This window comes from Aotus nancymaae, unplaced genomic scaffold, assembly GCF_030222135.1.
Source record: "Aotus nancymaae isolate 86718 unplaced genomic scaffold, 86718_ANA_hifiasm-v0.15.2.pri h1tg000062l, whole genome shotgun sequence".
NCBI classification, from domain to species: Eukaryota; Metazoa; Chordata; class Mammalia; order Primates; family Aotidae; genus Aotus; species Aotus nancymaae.
The window spans coordinates 7,320,517-7,343,694 of NW_026988476.1; the positions used below are offsets into that span (position 1 = coordinate 7,320,517).

The window sequence follows — 23,178 nt, forward strand, 5'->3', positions numbered from 1 at the left end:
TTATTTGGAACTTAATGAGGTTGGTAATGCATACTGTACCTTATTGTGTATACCAAATAACATCGGGCCAATGTGGTGGAATGTTTTTTCTAAAAAGCAGCCCAATCTCTGTTAATTTAATCAGCCATTCTTAGCGCCCTAGCATTTTCTCATTCATTCATTCGTTTATTTTTTTGACAAAGAAAATTTATCACATATCTACTTTACATAGCTGGAGAAAGATTAGGTTCATTTTTAGATACATGGAACTTCAAACCACTTTTATCAATATTTATCAGTTCCTCTAAGAGTCTCTGCAGAATTAACTCACTAATTACAGGATATCCATCAAAGCTGAAGGAAAAAACAAAACTGAAATTTGGTTTTATGAAATGTTTGTGCTAAATGTTTTATCATCTAGCAATTCTGTTTCAGCATGACAAAAAGAGACATCTTCATTTACACATCATGTAATGTGGATTGGTCATGGTGATAAAAGCAGTATGTACAAATAATTCAAAAAAAAAGGTCAAAATTCCTAGGCACTTCAAATTCATCTATCTATATGCATACAAACAATACAACCAGAGCTTTTCATCCAAATTCATATTGCTTTTCAATGATGCTACACATTGATAGAGTGTATTTGGCTCTTGTCCTTGAAATGACTATCAGGGACATGTTGTGGGTCACAAAAGAAAGTTCACCTCATTACTTTAGACACACGGGTTACTCTTCCACAGTCATTAACACCCTGCCCTCCTTTTCCTTCACTGACTGCTTCTCTGATTCCCGAGCCTGGTGCAGCTGCTAGCAAAGATCCAGAGACTCAAGGAAGGGGCACAGCAAACCCTGGAAGACCTTAGGGAGGAAGAGTGGCCTTAATCAGCATTCACTGGGATGCCTGGGGAAAGTGTTCAGAGCTGATGCTAGGGTGAAACAGGGTGACTGCAGCTGGAACCCTGAGTTTGAGTCCTGGCTTGCTCATTCACGTGCTGTGTGACCTTGGATAAGGAAATGCACCTTTCTGGATTTCAGTGTCCTCATCTATAACGTAAATGAGTTGGGAGCAGGACAGGGTACCTCAGCTGATCCCAATAGATCCTTTCTGCTCCACAGTTCTATGACCTTACAGTCTCCTCCCCAGACAAGCACCAAGTTAGAAAGCATCTTTCATCAACCACTATGAGAATGACATCAAATGCCCACATTTGAGAAATCAATCACATTGCTTAAACAAAATTTGATGCTTAGGAGTTCAAATGCAGCTGCTGGTATAAACAGTGCATTGAAACAGCAATATTTCTGAGGAGAAAAAAGTTGGTGCTACATGATTTCCCTTTCAACACTATGTCCACTTAACAATTATCATTAGAATAGGCTTAGTTTCATTATACAGAACTTGGTTCTTATAATGATACTCATTTATATATAGTTTTATTTAGTGTCATTGTTCTGTATATCTTTCTCTCCTGGGTAACTCTAGGAAAACCCTAATCTTTCCAATAGAAATGATAAAATACAGTGATTAACTTGAACATATATAACATAAGACACAGCTGGGTTCATGTCAGCAGAAAATAAAGGAGGAATATTTCAGAAATTACTTTTTGAGGATCATTTTTTTTTTCTTTTGCTCATCCTTTAGGCCTTTATCATACACATGTATAGCTGAGGATACTTTAAGCCATTTCTAGATGTTTGCCTAGACAACCAAACTGCCAAGAAGCCTGCCACTGCCTCCATCATCCCATGATGCCTAACTGCCTATGTGTCAAAGAGCACAGGCAACCATACCCAACACCCTGGGCCCTAGTAAGACACATGAGATTCACACAGAAACATGGACAATTACAGCTCCAGCAACATTCAATTCCAAGTTTTGTCCCATGAAATGAGTGTTTATTTCACATTTATAAAAAGTAAAGTGAGTCTGAACAAGCCATTTAGAAAATCATCCTTTTAAGAATCTCAAAGATTAAAATCATTCGAAGTCATCCTGCAGGTATGTGTTTCATCATGGTTCTTTATACAATGATCACCAAGCACTAGTCAGAGACAAGCTTCCCGACATCATGGAGATAATAAAAGTTATTAACTTTTCCCTGTGGAAACTCGCCTTGTCTCCAGGTGTTGAGGCCTTACCCAGATATGGGAGACTGGCAATCTCCTCCCACACAATGCTGGCTCACACACATATGTGCACAGATGCACGCCTATGCACACATACACACACACACAAACTTACCCGCACACAACAGAGCCAGAAGGGTGGGGGACACTGAGCAAGGCCACTTGGTTGTCAAAAATTTACATGAGGCAGCCAAAAGATGATTCTAAAGAGAGTAGACAGAGCCAGGCCCACCTGAAGGGACCCCCCAGAAACAAGACCATACTCCAAAACTGTCTTCTGCAACCAGCTTCCGGGTAGATTAATGCATTTCTGCAGGGCTGTTTGTCTAAGCTGTCTGGTGAGACTGCACATACTGATATCACAAGCTCCTAGCCTTTTAGTTACCCAGTAAATAAATGGTTCTACCATATTCAAGCACAGAAGGAGGAAAACTGTGGCATGTGCTTCTCGTGGTTGCCTCTACTATCAGTTGAAAACGTCTTATGGGGGAGTCCAGAGTATGTGGCATGAATACAAGGCTCATTTTGATTTCAGTGGGTGTCGCTGCCATAACAGATGTGCCCCACGCTTCCATGACACACTGACACACTGCTCCCTTCTCTGCCTGCCCACAGCTCTCCTCCCTTTATCCACTCTACCAGGATCCCTATGATGCAGTGAATGAAGGTGGGGTTGCCTGCTTTGACTGTTAGATCCCCAGCAATTTTTATCTGATTTTACTCACTCAAATCAGGACAGTTTCCTCTCTACTCTTTCTAAAAACAAACCCCGGGAAATGTCTTTAAACATTCTAATCCCCGATAATCTCCTATTGACTGCAGGTGAAGGAGGTGCTGAGAAATAAAATCTGCAAACCTGACCATGCCCAGTCCTTGCCCATGTTTCCCAGGGCCTGAGGGCTCTTAGAGAGGGTAGGCTCTTTACTAAGCAAAGAAATGGGCAAGAAAGGGCATTGGTCTCATGTCACCAAGGGGTCTGAGATAACTAAAGGAAACAATGAAAGGAAGAAAAGGCAACACAGTTTTTTGCTCATTTTATTTTCATATCTCTGAATTTCCTGAATCTAGATTCCACAATGTAGACCACAATTTCTCTGCCAGTTCCCAGTAAACAGACCAACACACGATGGCTGTTCCCATGCTCATTTTGTAATAATATAATCAGCAACCAAGAAGTGGCTCAAACATCTATCAAGGGGAGGAAGGCAGCAAATCACACTGCCATGTGTGTACCTATGCAACAATTTTGCATGTTCTCCACATGTACCCCAAAACCTAAAATACAATAAAAAAAAAAAAAGAAAAAGAAAGATAAGACAGAATATTGAAATAAGGATGATTGAACTTGGAGCCAGAAGAAACAAGCTGGAGTCCTCCTTCTGCCACTTGCTGGTCATATAATGTCCAGCATGTAATGACCATATAATGTCTGCCTGTTAGATCCCCATCTGTTCAATTAGGTCAAGAATACACTTCCTGCTTCTCTGTAGGACTCTTCCAAGCATAAAATGAGATGAGGTGGGCATGAAACTCACAAAAGTCTACATTGCAAAGTTCCATGGAGGTACCTTTTTGTTTCTTAGTTTAGAAGGGAAAACTGGAATCAAATCATTTAATACAAAACACGATTGCCTATTCATTCATTTTCACTGGACAATTTATATTCTTCCTACTTTTAGTCACAGGAATCCTATTCCTATCCAATTATACTTTTTTCATTAGCTTGATCACTAGACCACACATAGATGTGTGTTTGTGACTGAGAAAATTATCTGAAATTCCTAAGATAACAATGGCAAATAACCCAGGACTGAGAAAATTTGCTTTCATAAAAACGAGAACTAGGATTTTAAATTTGGGGTTAGTGGTGAGGGGTGGCAAGAACTGAAGGAGGTAGATAGAGATAATACTAGATAGATGCCTGTGTTTTTCAAATCATAGTAAGATTTGCAGATAATATTCTTTATATTTCTCAAGAACACCTTTTCATATACATTTCCTAACTTATAATACAAACTCTGTGCTGACACCATTCTCTTGCCATCCCTTTTCTTTTATAATTTATTCTCCTTACCCCAACCTACCACCTCAGTCCTTTCCTTCCTTCCCTTCTGCCTAAAGGTGGCCACATTGTTATTCTCTGATTTCTTTGCTGGCCGGTACCTTTATGGCAAACTCCTCTAGAGCAAGAAATGTAAAGCTGTGGCCAGTAGTTCTATGTACAGCCCTGTTCAGCAGCACCAAGCACAGTCATAGCCAAAACAAGAAAGAAAGTCCATGGGAACATCTATCTAAACAGCAGTGGTAAGTCCACTCTCCAAGTCACCCCAAGCATGGTGCCACTCTCATTACATGGAACTCTCGATTTTTGCCAATAATCAGAAAAAGGAAAGTACACACAGCATAGAACACAATGACCTAATTGCTCATATGAAATTCAACAACAGTCATGCTGTTGCCACTGTAAAAGATCTAATTCTCCAGCTAATCACAATCTGTTATGGTGAGTGAGGAGGTTGAAGGTCGTGGTTCTCAAACTTTCATCTACAGTATAATGTGAGTGAGCTGGCAAAAACCCACCCCCAGATACCACAATAAATTAAAAAGAGGCAACCCCCAGAGCATCTCATTCTGAATGTCTGTGGTAAGACTTAGGAATCTATAGCTTTAGCAAGCCTCCCCCAGGTATTTTTAATGAAGGACATCCAAGGCCCACCCTTACAAAAACAGTGCTCTAAGGCTTTGCAAGAAAGTGACCAGTATTATACAGGACCTGGAAGACACTTTAGAAGGGAATGGTCCCAAGAGTGACTTGTCACTTTGGCTCCAGGCCTGATGCTGGCTCCCTTACTGTCCTTAGCCCTAGTCTTGTCTGTTCCGCTTCCCACCACCCACGCTCCATTGCTGGTGAGGGGTAGATGGCAACTGGGCTGTACAGCTGACATCAAAGGCTATGCTCTACGTTGGGGAAGAGGTAGAGAAATATAAGTCCTTTCACAGTTATGAAATCTTCGTTTCTGGCAAATGCCCTTTGAACATGAAAGTAGAGAGACACACGCTCTACTCACCCTGGGGAGGTAAGAAGAATCTCTGATTCCTAGAATCCACCAGGAGCTACAGCAGTTGTGACAGCTGTCTCCAGGACAGACTCAGTCCCTCCTGTCTGTATGTCTTAAAACATACTTTTCCATAAAAATAATGATAGAAGAAGAATTAGAGCCCCACAGCAGGCAACTGGGGGTGTCACTCCCTGGAAGTATTTCAGCTGCATTGCCACAGCCCCAGTCTGAGTTCTGCTTACCTCTGTCTGGACAATTGCAGTGACTTCCAAGATGGTTCTTTCTGACCACTCATCCTTTCTCTACCCTGCTACTAAATCATTTTCCTCACATTTAAGCTATTTTCATTAATATCTTTGTTTCTATCTACTAGGTCCCTTGCTATTCATTTGCATAATGTTTTTAAAAAGTCTTAAAAAAATTAGAGTATTTGAAGTTTGCAACATGATGTTATGGGACCCATACAAATGGTAAAATAGTTACTACAGTGAAGCAGATTAACATATCACCTCACAGTTGCTTTTTGTGTGTGACAAGAGCAGCTACTTCTTTAACAATAATCTCTGACACAATTTTATGAACTTTATTCCTCATGTTGCACATTCAACCTCTAGGTTTGTTCATCCTACATATCGCTGTTTTATATCCTTTGACCTCCACTTTGCCAGTCTCCTCGTTTCCTCTCTGCCACCCCCAACTCCACCCCTGGAAGCCACTTTTCCATTCTCTATCTCTCTTTTTAATTTTTTAATATTCCACTTATGAAATATTCTTCTTTCAGTCTCTGGCTTATTTCACTTAGCATAATGTCCTATAGATGCAAACATTAAAACTGTGTTTTTGAAAACACAATCAAACAGCATCAAATTTAGATATGTTTCTAGAGTATCTGGAAAAATAGCCAGAAAAGGTAATAGATAGTATATGTTTTATCAAGAAAGTAATCTAGAAAACCCCAGTTTTATTTGAGATAATAAAATACCACATAACCAGCCATTTTTTCTTGCCTTTAAGGATAACAGTTTCTTTTAGGGGTTAGACATGCAAAACACAAGAAAATTTGCTTTTAATAATATATAATTTTACTGATTTTCTTGACTCTAGAATTTGAGGTAGAGATAGTAGGTATGTTGTTTTGACTAAGCCAGAAATTTTCTTTTTAGTAGTGGGGTAGAACTCTTTTTGTATGAATAGTAGTAATTTTAGTTTTTGGCAGAAAAGTTTTTGTGAGACCTAAGTTGGCAGCCTTTGAGTTTTTATTTTATTATTCCATATTTTTTTGAGTCATTAAAGTGGTTGAAAGAAAGTCAAAATGTTCCAGAAATATTTTCCACTTTCCTTAGGTTACAAAATAGCACCCCCTTTCCAGAAAAGCTTAGTACATATCCCCCCATAGTATATTAAAGAGGTTAAAGAAACGATAAGTGAAAAAGCCATTAAGCTTATTCTATTTTTAAAATTCCCCCCCTTTTCCCGTTTTATTCCCCAAAGTCATGCAAAAATGCTGCTTAGGTCATGTGAACAGAGAATATAAAATGCCCTCCCCAGATTATGGTGATTCTGAACAGCATGTTAGCAAAGAAGGTATTTATGGCTGACAGAGTAATGGGATAATTTATATTTTCAAATAATAGATTATTCATGTAGGGACCATAATAGCAGTGTCTGCCATTAGCACAAAGAGATGCAAGACGATGCATGGGGTTGTGATCAAAACAGACAGTTCAACCAACCTACATAGCCGCAGAGGTCATTCTACCTGGTATTCTGAACCCTCTTGGTAGAAGGCACATGTTGATGCTTTGCTAGTGGAACACGGGGCTGCTACAACCTTTAACCCTATCTGCAACATGAGCTGCCAAAGATTCATGCAGAGAAGTGCATCTATCCTCACTCAGAGTCAGGCCAGGCTTGCTCTGACTTCGCAAGCCTGCTTAAAGAATGCCAGGAGCACCCAGTGACCCCATGTTACCCTGCACAACCTAGAGGGATTATGGCTAGAACATCATTGTTTTTGTTTGTAAAGAAAGTTGCTAACTGAAATGGAAGGATGCTCAAAGTGCTAGCTAAAGAATGGCTTTTCCTGTCTACTAAAATTGCTGCTTTCACACTTCCACAATATTCTTCTCCATCTCTCCCTTGAAACCTTTTTTTTTTAAAAAAATCATACATTTGCTATATTTGCAAAGGCTATTTAGTGCCTTCATTTTCCAAGATTTCTTATGCACATATAGAATTTCCTAGTCTGAATCCATGAAAAACTGAAACAGGTAAATATATTTTTAAATTAATATATATTTATGACTTTCTCATAAATACTAATTATCATGGATTCAAACCAAATAACAATAAAATGTTTTAAAATATATGCAGCCTGATTTTATGAATCAATAGCATATTTGTAATCGGCATACTGATTATAAGCCAATACAGATAAAAAGTTTGGCAAACTTTCTACACAGCGAGTTAACTATTTTTCTCTATATTTGTGTTATTTCATTTGCTCAGCAAACACTTTCTGTACCGACTCAACAAGTGGATCTGTCATGTATGTTAACAAATTCTTAATTAACAAATTCTTAATTTAATGTGGGTCTACATGACCATTCTCTGGGCCACAGCCATTGCAGAATGCCTAGTTCAAGTGTTAATCTCCAGGGTGGAACAGGCAAGCTATGGAATCAGGAGAGGTTTTGTAGCAACATTAGAAACTTGGTTTGCAGCCTTTTGAACAAGTTACTTGTATCCATGAGAAGCAGTTTCCTCAGTTATAAAACAGGAAGAATAATCCTGGGAATAACACACTAATGTGAGTAAAGCTCTTAAAGATCCTCTTGTGAGAGTGCAGTAAAAGGACAAAGTAATATTATTGGTACCTTGTCAACACTCAAACAATATGTTTAGGTATTAAGCAGTGACTATAAATATAAGTAGAATCAGGGCCTGCAGTATAATCACATAATCCCAGTCAGTGTACTCACCCAGAACTATAATTTAGTTACACATTCCAAGAAGACAAATGATTCAACATGAATGCATCTATTCAGCTTTATTATATCAGAATGACAAATGTGCTTGTGATGGGGAGGGTAACAATCTTCCTATATCTGTCTCACCAATTCAGTTTTGACTTGTTTTATTAATTTAGTTTGTTTTTTCCATCTATGTGGATTTTTCTATAAACAGATAATAGATTTGTCTATGTTAACTGAAGGAATGGTTCTGGTTGGACTCTGACTTGGTCTTTAAATTTTCTATTCCATGTTCAATTTTAAAGGTTTGTGGCTACTTTTAAAGAACCTGGACCCATTGTCTAACTGACATGTTAATTTCATTCTTTTTGCAAATATTTGTTAACTTACCTTTCTTTTTAGAATCCCCAGAATTGATCAAACTGAAGGCAAACTAAAAATGCTCCCTTTTGATTCTGACCTATAGAGTAGACTTATGCTTTAATCAAACATCATATTTCATAACATAATCACCATGACTTTCCACATAAACATAATAAATAAGCAATTCCACAAGTATGTCAATCTTTCACACTCCACTAAATTTAAAGTATTGGTTTACAGTTTTTTAAAAATTTATTTATTATACTTTAAGTTGTAGGGTACATGTGCAGAATGTGCAGGTTTGTTACATAGATACACATGTGCCATGGTGGTTTGCTGCATCCGTCACCCCATCATCTACATTAGGTATTTCTCCTAATGCTATCTCTTCTCAATCCCTCCACCCCCTGCTATCCCTCCCCTAGCTCCCCTGACCCCCCAACCAGCCCCAGGTGTGTGATGTTCCCCTCCCTGTGTCCAAGGGTTCATGTTCTTTTAATAAGTCTCTCAATCATATCAGTGAATCTTGGTTATAATTTTTGATAAAATTAAGATTCAGATTTTTATTACTTTTTAAGAATTTTCAATATTTTCTTATTGAAAATAATGAAATTGAAATATTGTTAATATTTAATTATTTTCAATATTTTGAATTTTAATTGAAAATAATAAAAATATTTCATTATTTTCTTAATGCTTAACAAAATAGATCTCATGAGATTGGGATATTTACAGAGAATGTTATAGTTTTTAACATTCCAATATTTCAATAGTCTTATTTTGTTTTTGGCATTTAAATACACACAAACCATATAGACATATTTTCCAAATAAGAACTACAGCATTCTTGTTTATTCCTGTTAGAAATAAAAGTAGAATATTCTGGAGCGAAGTCAATACTTCTCAGAGGATACTAGGCCAGAAATATTTTCTTTCCAGGTTTATTCTCTACTCTCTCATCCTAATAGATTCTCATTAAATTATGATAAAGGGATTAAAAAATAAATCACAGTCCATAAGAGGGCCCTAATCATCTGAGAACAGTTTGTGAATATACTTTGGTTCAAGATAAGAGCTTCAAGGTTAATTGTAAATTTTAAAATAACTGAGAGTATAATATGATTGCTTGTAACACAAAGGACAAATGCTTGAGTGGATGGATACCCAATTCTCCATGATGTGATTATTACATATTACATGCTTGTACCAAAATGTCTCCGGTACCCCATAAATATATACACCTACTATGTACTCACAAAATTAAAATTTTTTTTAAATTTAAGAAATTAAACTCTTAAACAGAAAAGTTACATGGAACATAAGAAACATACAGTCGAAAATCATTAGCACTGTCCACCTGAGGTATCCTAGTCACAGCCATGATCAATGGCAAAATTTCCATTTCCAAGGTAGCTTCTCTCTTCCCTCTGCTCTTCTGATTCATGTGCTATCCTCAAAGAAACAGTGTAAGAAAGTGTCCCCTAAAAAGGGATGTTGTGGGGAGCTGCCCATCAACACAGTAGTCTGTTACTCTACAGCCATCCCAGCAACTCCCCATCCCAGCTGGTCCATAGAGAAAGGACCTCCAAGCAGTGTGAAGGCAAATTATAGGAAATTCTTGAGGTGATCAGTGGAATTATTTAGAGTCTTTTTTTTCCAACTCAACTCAGACACCTCAAAGAAAAGCCCTTGTGTATCCTGGAGTGAATTCAGCACATCCTGATCTAAAGTCCCATTTGATCAATAAATCAGCATCAAGATCTTATCATTTCCCAAAGACCATCCCTGATTTTCTAATAGGAAATGTCACTGCTTTTTTCCCTATTTGCAGACTGTATTCACATCTCCAGGTTACTAAGTCTGCTCCTCTGCGACATTCCCATCAAATAACAATTGTTATCTGCCCTATGCAAGAGTTTCTTGAACTCTACAGTTTAAAGAAAAGTTAGCCAATTGTGGCAGTAAAATTTTTTCTTCTATAGGAATTAAAACATTCTAAAACAAATGTTTCTACCTGGAGCCCTTCTGGTTGGGGAACTTGGGGAACCAGAACTTTATGCCTTGAGTTCCTTCTTTCTTGATACTTCATTTAGCAGCCCCTGAAGAGATTCTATAGGGAATAAAAAACCTCTGAATTAGGCAGCAAAAGGAAACCTCCATATGAACTTTTATTTCTCTATATAGAAATATAGGTATATTTTATTTCTCTATTAGAAATATACATATGTGTATATATATATATATCTTTAGCTCCATCTAAATATGACAGTCAACAAAATGTACCTGCTACCACCACCAAATCTTGTATGAGAACTTGATTTTTTGAATGGTGAATTAATTTTAGAATGAAATCACAAGGTTTATGGTTGTAGGTCTACAGAAATCACTACTAACTGAAGATCAATTGTATTTCTGTCCTTTGTGATGCCACAGACCTGACCCTCTAGAAGGGGGAAAATATAGACTTTCCTTTCCTTTGTATCTGTGGTTCTCCCACATTCCCACAAGTGAGCACTGTCTTTTCTGGTCTTTACCTGATGTCCCCTATGTATATGATAAGCCTCAGGAGGCCAGGGATCTTGCCTCTGTTATTCATCTCTACCAAACACCAAAAGAATCTCCTAACCATACATGAACACTTAGCAACCAGTGCTTGAGAGGGTCAGTGGAGAAGAACTCTATTTGAAATATGTATAGTCATTTGATCTGAAAATGCTGCGTTTTTGTGACCTGTTATGAACAACTTTTTCCCACACACAAAATGAGGGCTTGTTAAGCAGATGATGCTTATTACTAAGCAAGCAATTCAGCCTTGCTCCTAAAAGGTACCTCACACTATTAGTCTTGTATCTCTATGCCTGTGAAAAGCATATAGTAACAAGCTTCTACTTTTCTAAGGATACACAAATCAAATGTCAACTGAATCCAGCAGTAACAAATGCACATTGGATAGTGAGTACTGGAGGCACAGTGATGAAGATTGACAGCCACTGTCTCTGCCTTTGTGCAGATTGCAGCTGAGGCAGGGAGGATGGGCATCGCACACTGGTGCCACATGCACGCGTGTGTGTCTGTGTGTGCATGCATGGGTGTAATACAATCCTTAATAATGCAGAATGTGAAAAAGACATCCATCAAATGGTCACCCAAACGAGTGCCAGAAAGGAAGGATGCCATCCTATGAGCACCTCAACTTAAGAGCTCTAATCTAAGCAAGAAGGCTGGGTTACAGGCTGAGACTAGAAAGAGACCAGCAGTTAAGAAGGCAAAGCAAGCAGGGAAGAGCATACATAGTGGAGGGAACAGCATGTATAAAAGTGATAGTAGAAGAGAGCTTGGCAAATACTAGGAGCTGAGAGGGGGGCCAGTGAGGAATAGATCTTAACATGAGGTAAAGTGGAAATGTTTCTGAAGGCAAAAAAGATCAAGCAAACTCTAAAGCCACTCCTGTTATTGGTCCACATGCAACCTGATGCTTATTCCTTGCAGCCTCTTCCCCTGGAACGACAGCATAGCTAAGCCCCTCTACTGAGAGTGGGAGGTCCTGCTGATTGACAAGCAGTCACTAGTGAGTCACAGTCAGTCATTCCTGACAAGCCCGGCTTATTATTAAATGTAGTGGAGCAGTGAATTCAATGGTTAGTAACGGAATGGAGAGAGCCTGAGAAAGGCAGTGAGGCAGCCTAGAGGAAAGCCACCTCCATGGAACAGGAAGTCTTTTCTCTTTTCAGAGCATCATCCATCATGCTGGGGAAACGGCAGGAACGTAACCTACTACTTCTTAATAGGCTTCTGCACAGAGAGTGGCTTTGAAGCAGCAGCTGCCCACAGTAAATTTCACTGACCCTTAGAGCCTTTCTCCAAGTTTTCCAACTGTTTTGTCTCCCGAGCTGCAGCGCAGTGTTAGGTCCAAGTTACAGCACCTGACTAAACTAAGGAGCCTCCCCTGTACGAGAATGAAAAGCGTTCAGCGATGTTGTCTTTTCTGTGCTACCCCAACAGTGAGACATGATGCCATTCCATCTGGCCATAAAGTGTATTCTTTCCCAGGGAGAAGAGGCTCAGCAGGGGACTTTTATTTTAAGGTCTGGTATTTTACTGTACACATATCAAAGAAAATACAGTGAAATACAGTACAATCCCAAGAAAATGCAGCCAAGGGGTCAAGTCTTCTCAATAAAGCAGATTTAATAAGTCTAATAAGACCAAAGACCTTTTGAGTTCATTCAGGCTTTAATTTTTTAAAATTATGAAGTTGCAGAGACGTAAAAATCCAGGGATGGTGTCAGAAATAAGCACTTTGGAAATTAAAAAAGTATAACTGAAAATTCAGCTTTTTCCTCTTCTGAATAATTTTCATAACAATCCCAGTTTCAGGAAATACGATTCTTACGTACAAAACAGACATGAATTAATGAAATAAACAAGTATGCTGTCTTTGATGCCCACCAAAGTTGATGTTCCAGACCCCCTGTTAATAGAGCTTGTGTACTGAGCTGCTTTTCCAAGAGTGGGAACAGATGTGCTTAGCTCTTAGACCCTGTCTTCGAGCCTGGTCCCCCCATGGACTGTGGAAGACCTTTGTGGAATGAGGGGCTGTGATTAGAGGCCACAGTGAATCTACCTGAAGGCCTGAAATCACACTCTGACTTTTGCTGTCAACTGAGGTGAGTATTAGGGCCCAAGGAACTCCTAGAAACTTGCTTTTCAAAAAAAATGTTTTTAGAGACAGAGTCTTATTCTGTCGTCTAGGCTGGAGTATAGTGGTACAATCATAGAACACTATAACCTCTAACTCCTAGGCTTAAATGATCCTTCTGCCTCAGCCTCCTTAGGAGCTGGGATGACAGGTATGCACCACCACATCTGGCTAAATTTTTAAAAATTTTATGGATATGGGGTCTTGCTATGTTATCTATGCTGGTCTCAAACTCCTGGGCTCAGGCCATCCTTCGTCCTCAGCCTCCCAAAGTGTTGGGATTAAAGGCATAACCCACTGCACCCAGCCAGACACTCACTTTTATACTTGAATTCTTCTAGCCCAAGCAGTGGATCAAGGCAGAGGCAAGCAGGAGGGTTCTGGTGGCACAGGTTTTGAGTCCTGCTCTCCCAGGTTAAATGCCTCTCAGGTGCCTTAGAACCTCAGGATAGGGGAAGAGCAGAAATGGAAGCAAGGCTCCAGATTCCATTGTCTCTGACTATCTTAAACAAAGATCCAAATACATTCCTATAAAGTTGTCACAATTGAGCATTTTCTTAATGAAACCATCTCCTTTGGATTCTACTCACTTTCCTTAGACATGAAAGTCTCAGAAGAAAAAAAAACAATGTATCAGTGTTTTTTTAATTATGAAGACAAAATTAAAAAATATGGCTAGCTATCAGTTAGGATTGTGATCACCACCATAATAATGATTATCTGTGACCATCAGTTGAACAAAGATCATAGGCTGGGCACTTTTCATCCCTTCTCTCCTTGAGGTCTAGAGCCCTCCAGATGTCCAGGATGGTTGTCCAGGACGGTATACCCAGAATAGGTACTCAAGAAACACTTGCTGATGAAATCATGAATGAATAGATTAGCCTAACAGCAAAATTCACTAACATACATGAAAGTTACTGAGTCAGTTTCATGTCATGTATGTATATACCTTTAGGCCAACTTCAAAGTAAAGGAAATACCCAATTAATTTTATATTTTAATTACTAGTATGATAAACCGAACTAATTATGAACTAATATGAATGAGTAACTAGAGGGAATTAAGTCAATAATTACCAGGAATGATGAGGGAATAGCATTACTAATTAGCACTCTATCCCCATGGACTGAGTCAAAAGTAAAATAACAAGCCAGGTTAGGGTGAAGAAAAATCTACCTGTACATCAATCCCGAGTACTAGCATTAAGTTTTAAGATTCAAGACTGTTCCCATTCCATGCTTGCATAGGTTGAGCCATATGAAATTGCTGTTTTGGTTCAAATACTCAAACATCTTCAGTTTTATATGGCTCAATCTAATATTTTCATGTAGGTGTCTTTGTGCTGAACTCTAAGTAAATGTAAGAAATTACTACAGGTTAGGAATATTACTAATATTTCATTCTTTGAAGAGCTCTTAGAAATTTTGTTAAAACGTTAAAATTTCTAACCTCTTTATATTTTAGAATATATATTTATATATTCATTTGTATAATCAACATTCACATCTTGAATGTACTGAATCAATCCCTGCCCATAGGAACTCAAAGACTTCTTGGCAGAGGAGACAAATAAACAAATAAAGCTCTTCAAAATGTTTAAAGTTCAGGTAAATATGTGAGGTCATTAGGTGACACAAACTGAAATAAACTTTCCAAGTTCCTTCAGTATTTGTGATTTAGGAGTCAAAATGAAATTATTTAGGCAGGTAGTCAGGGGTAAGGAAGTCCTTGGTAAGGTTTTCCTTTTAATGAAAAGCAACCCCCAAATCACTTTCTTTTCTAACAAAGAGCAGCCTGTAGAATTGAGCTGCAGACATAGATAAACAAGCTAGAAGCATGCACAGGTGAATGCCAGCAGTTATGCCAATAGGAAAAAGCTACCTGGGAATAGGCATGTTCAAAATGGCAGCTTATCTTCTCTTCTCTTTGCCAGCCATGTGTACAGTAAGGAGCAGACATGATGGCGCTGGCCAAGTAAAAAGTCCATTTGCATAATAAGTTTAGGGTGGGGCAACCATCCTTCCCTGTGTCCTATATATCACACTTGGTCAAACCAATCTGTGGGCCCTACATAAATCAGATACCGCCTCTTCAAGCCTCCCTACAAAATCTGCTATGATCTGCTGTTCCCTTTTAGATGCTTCTCTCTTACAAGAAAGAGGGCTGCTCTCCTCTCTCCTTTCTCCTGCCTATTAAACTTTGCACTCCTTAACCCATCCACATGTGTCCATGTCCTTAATCTTGGTGCCAGACAACAAGCTCCGGGTATTTACCCCAGACAATGATGCCACTTCATTTGTCCACTAATGTATAAGTGGTAATAGGCTTCTGAGAGATTATTTCCTACTTTCTTCCTCAAAGTACAAGTCCTAGTTGGGAAAGGCAAGTCCTGAGTCTTGCACTATTATAGCAAAAGTAAAAAATACTGGCTGCAAATAATATGTTAAAAAGAGGACACAAATAATACTGGAGATTACTTCTTAATTGTATATATGTGTGTGTGTGTGTGTGTGTGTATATATATATATATATATTTGCCACATAAGGATGCTTTGGTCAATGGCAGATTGCATGTATAATAGTGGCCTCAAAAGATTATGATATTTTTATTGTACCTTTTCTGGGTTTAGGTATGTTTGGACACACACATACTTACCATTGTGTTACAGTTGCCTACAGTATTCAGTATAGTAACATGCTGTACAGGTTTGCAGTCTAGGAGCAATAGGTTATAGCATATAGTCTAGGTTTGTAGTAAACTATCCCATCCAGGTTTGTGTAAGTACACTTTATGATGTGTGCATAATGACAAAAGCACCTAACGAAGAACTTCTCAGAATATATTCCCATCATTAAGTGATGCATGGCTGTATTTCAATACACACATATCTACCAAGCATCAGCGATGTATAAATATGCTGGGTACTATGGAAAATATAAGAATAATTAAGGCAATGGTCATCACTTTCATGGATCTTAAATTCTAGCCACAAAGAGGGAAGTAAACACCACGAACTTTAGGGGGAGGCAAAGGTTAACAGGCCAGGAAAGAAAATCAAGTAAAGTGAACACTGGCCAGCAGGTTTAGGGGGAAAGGCAGCAGAATCAAGGATGGCTTTATGGAGAAGTGGTATTTGAGCAGGCCATGACCAGTACCCTGGCAGGTAGTGATTGGAGAGGGAAGTTTACAGAATTCAAAGTAAGGGAACATGAGAAAAAGCAATAGAGACCATAAGGCAAATCAAGATTAGAGAAATCCAAAAACCTGGAGTATATGTGGTATAGAGAGTGGCATGGAGGGAAGAATGAAGAATAAATTAGAGCTAGAACGTGGAACTTTTTTTGTTTGTTTGGGGAGTTTTTATTTTTGAGACATGATCTCTTTCTGTCACCCAGCCAGGAATATAGTGGCACAATCATGACTCACTGCAGCCTCAAACTCCTAGGCTCAAGTGGTCATCCCACCTCAGCCTCCCAAGTAACTGGGACTACGGAAACACACTACTATGCCTGGCTGATTTTTATTCTATTGTATTCTATTCTATTTTACTTTAGTAGAAATAGGGCCTTGCTACGTTTTCCAGGCTTGCAAGATCTTAATTATGAAGAAAAAGAGTAAAATTTTTTCAGTAGGCAGTAGAGAGGCACCATAGGATTTAGGGCAGAAATAAACAACTATTAGAGCCACGTTTTAGAGAGAAAAATCCAGCAGTGGTATGTAAGACAGATTGGGAATGGTGGGAAGCAGGGAAGCTGGGGGTGGCAACTGTAGTAGGGGGATGGCAATGGTGGGTGGATGAATAAGTCAGGAACAACAGAGGAGGAGAAAAGGGGTGAACATGTGTAGTGATGTCAACACGGAACTGAGCAAAGGCACGTGAGAAACATAGCAGAGGCTGCCTCCGTGGGGTGTGGTGGCCAGTTACATATGGAGCAGGAGAAGCCATAAGGTGAAGAAAACAGAAAAGTTGCAGCTAGAATGACTGGCTGCTTCCATTACCAGAAAGAGAGACATGATGAATGTATTGCATTAGAGGGACGCCGATGGAAAAGTGTTCAGCAGGGAATGAGGAAGACAGATTTGAACTCAGGAGTGAGGCTGGGGCCTGTTTTGGAGCCAATCTCCTAGAGTTGAAAAGCAAATACCTTACAGATTTAGAAGACATTATATAAGAGTAAAGATTTTTTCACTACAACAATTAAAGTACAACAAATTCTCATATGTGGTTAAATGAAACTAATTAGGTTATAAAATGAGTTTTAAAGATCTAAGGAATAGAAGGGGATGCAGAAATGAACTGAAAGCTCATAGAAAAGCGGGGAAAGAAAAGAGCACAAGATAATTCATTTAAAGGATGAAGATTGGGAGCCTAACTGAGGCAGGACGAGAAATAAGTGGGGCAAATTCAATTTTCAAATCAAAATTTGCAAGGACAAAGTCAAATGTGTTGCTATATTAAGAAGGAATTCAGCTAAAAATGGCTAAGACTCTGTTTGGGACAGCTCTATTTATTTTAGTGACTAATACTACATATAAGAGGGGAAAAAAAAGCAACATTTTAATAAAAGGATTTGACGAACTCCAAAAGAATTGAGTAGAAGTGAAATAAAAGGACACTGGGATGGGCTCACCAGAAATATTTGTTTGAAAGATGGAAGGAGATTTGTTTTTCCAGTGTTACATAAACTAATCACCAGTATTTAAAGTTTACTGACTCTCAGTAATCCCAACTTCTAGAATGACTTAGACGTTAACAGACGTGCTCCGACATTGTTTCCACACAAAGTCAGTGACTGCCTTTTCTTGTTAGAAATGACTCACGCTTTCTCTTAAATATCCTCTCTACTTCTTCATTTCTATTTGCTGATATAATTCTGAAAGGGTGGTATGTACAAATACCTTCCTTTTGACAACTCTCCTACATTCAAGAACTTCCTATAAGAAACAGTAGGCACATGTATGTTTTTTCCTAATCACTTTAGGTGGCTACCAAATATTCTGAAAACTCATATTTTCTGAGGCATCAGATACTTTGCTATGAAAACTTACATGCCCTAGAAAATTGGGCCATTTTGAAATCTAATTTGGCAAGAATATAAACAGACATCAGTAGCTGCCTAAAACTCAAATGAAATAGATTCTGTACCACGGTCGTCTTTGATAATTATTATATTACGTTAAAGTTACAAGTATAAACTTGGAAATTTTTGAGCCAAAAAGCTATGATATATATGTCAAGTAAAACAAAACAAAAAGTTCAAGAACACTATCTGAGTATAGTTTTCTAGAAATATAAAAATTCATGCAGAGTTTGAATACATAAAACAAGAAACCAAGTAGTACAATAAAAGGTAATACACTTGGACTCTGATGAGAAAGAAGAGATGGTAACAGCGCCTGACATTTCAGCTAGAAAATGCTCAAGCTGGGTCTTCTGACTCCTTGACCTATGAATGATGTGATGGTGATGATGATGGTGATGAACAAGATGATGATGACTATCATTTTTAAAGCACTCACTAGGCACACATTATCTCATTTAATCCTCACAACAATCAGATGAGGAAACTGCTTTATTATTCTCATTTCACAGATAAAGGAAATAGAAGCTTCCTGGAACTCTTGATTGACAGGACATACAAGACTAAGCAGAAGAAGTAAAGACATATATAAAGAATTTAACTGATGATGTCAAAGAAGAAACACCTTCAGAAGGAAGATGCTAGAGAATATGGAAGCCCTGCGGATGACCAAAGGTTACATTACAATGAAACAGTCATTGATGGGCATTTGAGCTGGTTCTACCAGGATCTCACAAATCACCACTAAAGAACTTACTCATGTAACTAAATATCACCTGTACTCCAATAACTTATGGAAAAATAAAATAAAAGAATAATTTAAAAAAAAACAGTCAATGGAATACGATATAAACCAAAGAAAAATGTAAAAAATAGATTTTTTTCTTCCAACAGGCTACCACTTCATCTAGAAAATAACATCGAAGTGGAAATTTTATTTGCATATTTGCAGTTTGCAAAGATAATTGTTGTTCGATGAGTACAAATCTTACAGAATACATACATTAAAGTTTTACAAATCCAACTGTTAAAATGAAGATGGTCTTGTTTGGCCGAGGAAACACCTAGAAGAAGGTTGGTGGTTCAGCTATTTCTGAGATAATCTTCTATAGCCTATCACACACACATAGCCAGTGTCTACTTCCTGAGGTGAGGCAGGTTACTGTCTCCTCTTTGGAAACTGTAGTGGTGACCCCGACAGGTGACAAATGGGAGAAACCTGAGGACCATAGTTGACATCAGTGAGGTGATGAAGCGACAGTCACAGGAGGAAGAATCAAAGTTTAAGACACCCTGCAGAAGTAGAGTCACAGGAAGAAACAAACTAAAAATGAGCATTGCAGAGAAAACATCTGTAAGTAGTGCTACTGTTGGGGGAGGCCAACTCTCAGGCAGTCCCTTGCCAGGCAGTGTCTGTAAACCAACACCTCAGACATGGGAATTTTTTGCTCCAGATCAAAAGGACAGCAGCAATGCCATCTGCTGTTTGCTTAGAAAAATGGTAAGAGCAGATGTTTCCATGTGCTGACCTGCCATCCTTTGACTAAGAGGCCACTTGAAAAATAATCATGAAATAGCACAGGAGAAACATCTGCACAGTGTACAGCAGACCACCAATCATGCAGCACAGGAGAGAAGGAACCTGCAGTGCACCCATGAAATAATAGTAGGCAGGTCCCCAACAAGTGGGGGCCCCTCATGTATACATATCATATGAGAACAAATAAGGCAAGATCAACACTGGGCAAGGGACAGTCAGAATGTTCTCTGTGATCCTAAGTAATTTCAGTGGACAAACCCTAACTTCTTTCAAATACCTTCAAAGGCTCAGAGTTTCACATTTACTTCTTAGACTTCTCTCATTTGTTGCCTACGATATAATTTGATTTTGTTTAGCCTACATTTTAGGCATCACTGAAATTAAATGATTAGCGGTTCCTTAAGAACAAGCCATGGCCTGTAGATGAAAAAAATAAAACAAATGCAAAGCTCCTGTGCAACCTGAGGTCAGGACATGGTGAGAAGATTTGCATCTCACCTCTCTTGCTACCAGGAGCTCCAAGAGGGCCTCACTGCTGTGGCAAGGCTGATGCAAGCTAGGACTCTTGGAAACTGCTGAGTCATTTGCCAACCACTGGGTGGGACAGCAGAAGCTCGAACTCAGAAGGAACCAAGTGTCATTTAGGATTTGCACCTCAATCATGCTCCTCTTGCTTTGTGGCCACACCTGCCACCCTATGCGAGTTCATCTTCTTACTTTGAGAGCCTTGCTGGAAAAGTGCTAGTCATCTTGCCCTGCCACTTGGCTAGACACAAGTCCTTGGGCTCCATTTCCCACTAGCTAATCATCAGTTCATCCACTCGAGTAATTTTCTCAGCCAGAACACAGGTACTCAGGAGCAAATGTTATTTAGAAAATGCAGAATTTTTCAAAATTCTAAGTTTTCCCTCTGTACACATGCAGAACAAAATGTTTACATGCCCTGTATTTCCTCTTCAACATGTTACATTTTTTTCTATTGAAGAGTTGTTTTCAAGGCACTTATTTTTCACTAATTTCCTTCAATTATTTGTTCCATCCTCTTTGTTTTTCTCATCTGGGGATCTATTGCCTAATCTATCCTCAATAGTTTTGGTTTTGTAATTATCAGAGGAAGGAGAGAGATTTGGCTCATTTTTCTATGAACACCTCTTCCCCTTCCTACTATGAAGGAGGATTATTGCATTGACCAGAGAGGAGGATTCTCTCTTATATTCTTTGCTTAGCAGACCCACCTGTACATAATAAATGCTTGTGTTTGAATAAATTAAAAAGGAATTTCAGAAGAGGTCTGATTACAAATGTTGGCTATAACATGAAGCCACCAGAAATAATACAGAATCTTTTCCAAAAATGAAACACAAACGCTGTTGGAGGCCTAGCTCTGGAATCACTGCCGTGGCCTCCTACCAAACTCTTGGGGAAGCAGAATGGTTGGTTATACTTCACTGCTACAGCCAGACAGCTTCTGGAGGAAGACGTCACCACATCATAATTTTCTCTATGTTCTAATACAAGTGGGGTCTTATAATAAAGTGTGTTTTCATATTTTCTTCGATGCTAGCAGTTATATGACAGTATATGACACTATTATTTATACCAAACATCACTGTCAGAAATAGATAGAAAAAACTAATGTATTACTTAATTTTCAAAGCTGAAAAGAGATTTTGTCTCCTTCAAAGTTGTGTTCTTAACAGGACAAACACATATCATCAGCATTTTCTTTGCATGTGGAACTTTAGGAATTCCTCTTTGGGATATGTGCTCAGACATTTTTCTTTCTCTCTTTTTTTTTCACACACTCCTTGGTGATTACAAAGCTTTTTTTAAAAAGAATTAATTTGAACATTGTAAATACTGAACTGTCATTTGGAGGCAACCATTGGCAGCAACATGATCAGGCTGGATACCATTTGGATAAAATCAAGATGTGATTATAAAGTGCTATTAGTATATAAGTTATTAGTGATTTTCTTCTGTGACTCTGACTGGCTCTAAAGGTATAACAACAGTATTCTGAGCAGTGGCAGAACTGCTACAATAATTCTAAGATAGCAATTTTGATGGATAATTCTTACCTATATAGAGGCATATCCTGGAGATATTATGTGTTTGGTTCTAGACTACTACAATAAAGCAATTGTTATAATAAGGTGAGTCACACAAATTTGCTGGTTTCCCAGTGCATATAAAAGTTATGTTTACACTATACTATTGTTTATTAAGTATGCAGTAGTATCATGTTTAAAAAAACGATGCCCATATCTTAAGTAAAAATATTTTACTGCTAACAAATGCTACAAAGCAGGTACATGTTGCTGGGAAAATGGCACTGAGAACATGCTGGACACACGGTTGCCACAAACCTTCAATTTGTTAAAAACTCAGTATCTGCAAAGCATGGCAAAGCAAAGTGCAATAAAACAAAGTATGTCTGTACTTAATTCTATTTTATGATGATACTCCTGCCTCAAATAAGAGTATAAAATCTAATCTAATATAAAACTTTACAATAATTTAAAAACCACATAGTTTAGTATGTTCTAGAATACTACAATTACTTAACTTGGAGGATTTTGTTTTGCATACTGTATACCATTTAGACTTGGTTTACCCTCAAGTAGACTGGAAGTTAATGCCCTTTGAAGAGTCAGATTACCTCAGTACCTAAGCCATTCATTGACTCTAAATCAGGCACATTGCTAAGAGCACTAATATCAAGCTGTTCTTCTCAGTCTTCAAATAAAACAGTTTACTGAGCTGGGCAACATAGCAATACCCTGTCTCTACCAAAAATATCAAAATTAGCCAGACATGCTGGCACGCGCATGCAATCCCAGCTATTCAGAAGGCTGAGGTGGGAGGATCACCTGGGCCTGGAAGGTTGCGGCTGCAGTGAGCCAATATGGCACCACTGCACTCCAGCCTGGAAGACAGAGTGAGACCCAGTCTCAAAAAAACAAAACAACAACAACAACCAAAAAAAAAAAAAAAAAAACAGTTTGCTGTAAGACAACAAAATGCTTTAACAGGTTTGACAGCATGATGCTGCTCCTTGTTAAACCCAAGGATTTTCCTGGTCCTTTGAGGTACTCAAATGACTAAAAATGGGGTATTTGCCCTGATACCATATATTCCTATATTGAAAAACAAGTCAGTCAAAATCAGTAAAAAATTAATACAGAAGACTGTGAGATAATCTAAATAACCAATTAAGGTAGTAATTTTTTTTTTTTGAGATGGAGTCTTACTCTGTTGCCCAGGCTGGAGTGCAGTGGCATGATCTCGGCTCACTGCAACCTCTGCCTCCTGGGTTCAAGCGATTCTCCTGCGTCAGTTTCCCAA

The 23,178-nt window shown here is 38.5% G+C and overlaps 1 protein-coding gene across 5 annotated transcripts in view; it reads right to left on the reverse strand.

Moving 5' to 3' along the window:
* The window catches only part of SLC25A21 (solute carrier family 25 member 21), a 516,565-nt gene that overhangs the window by 283,100 nt on the left and 210,287 nt on the right, over window positions 1–23,178 (reverse strand). Inside the window, exon 2 of one of the 5 annotated variants that reach the window (XM_012469203.2) lies at window positions 10,521–10,616. The exons of the other annotated variants lie outside the window; for them this stretch is intronic. The gene's annotated coding sequence lies outside the window, so the exon portion shown is untranslated. The remainder of the gene's footprint in view (window positions 1–10,520; window positions 10,617–23,178) is intronic. 5 annotated transcript variants of the gene reach the window in all.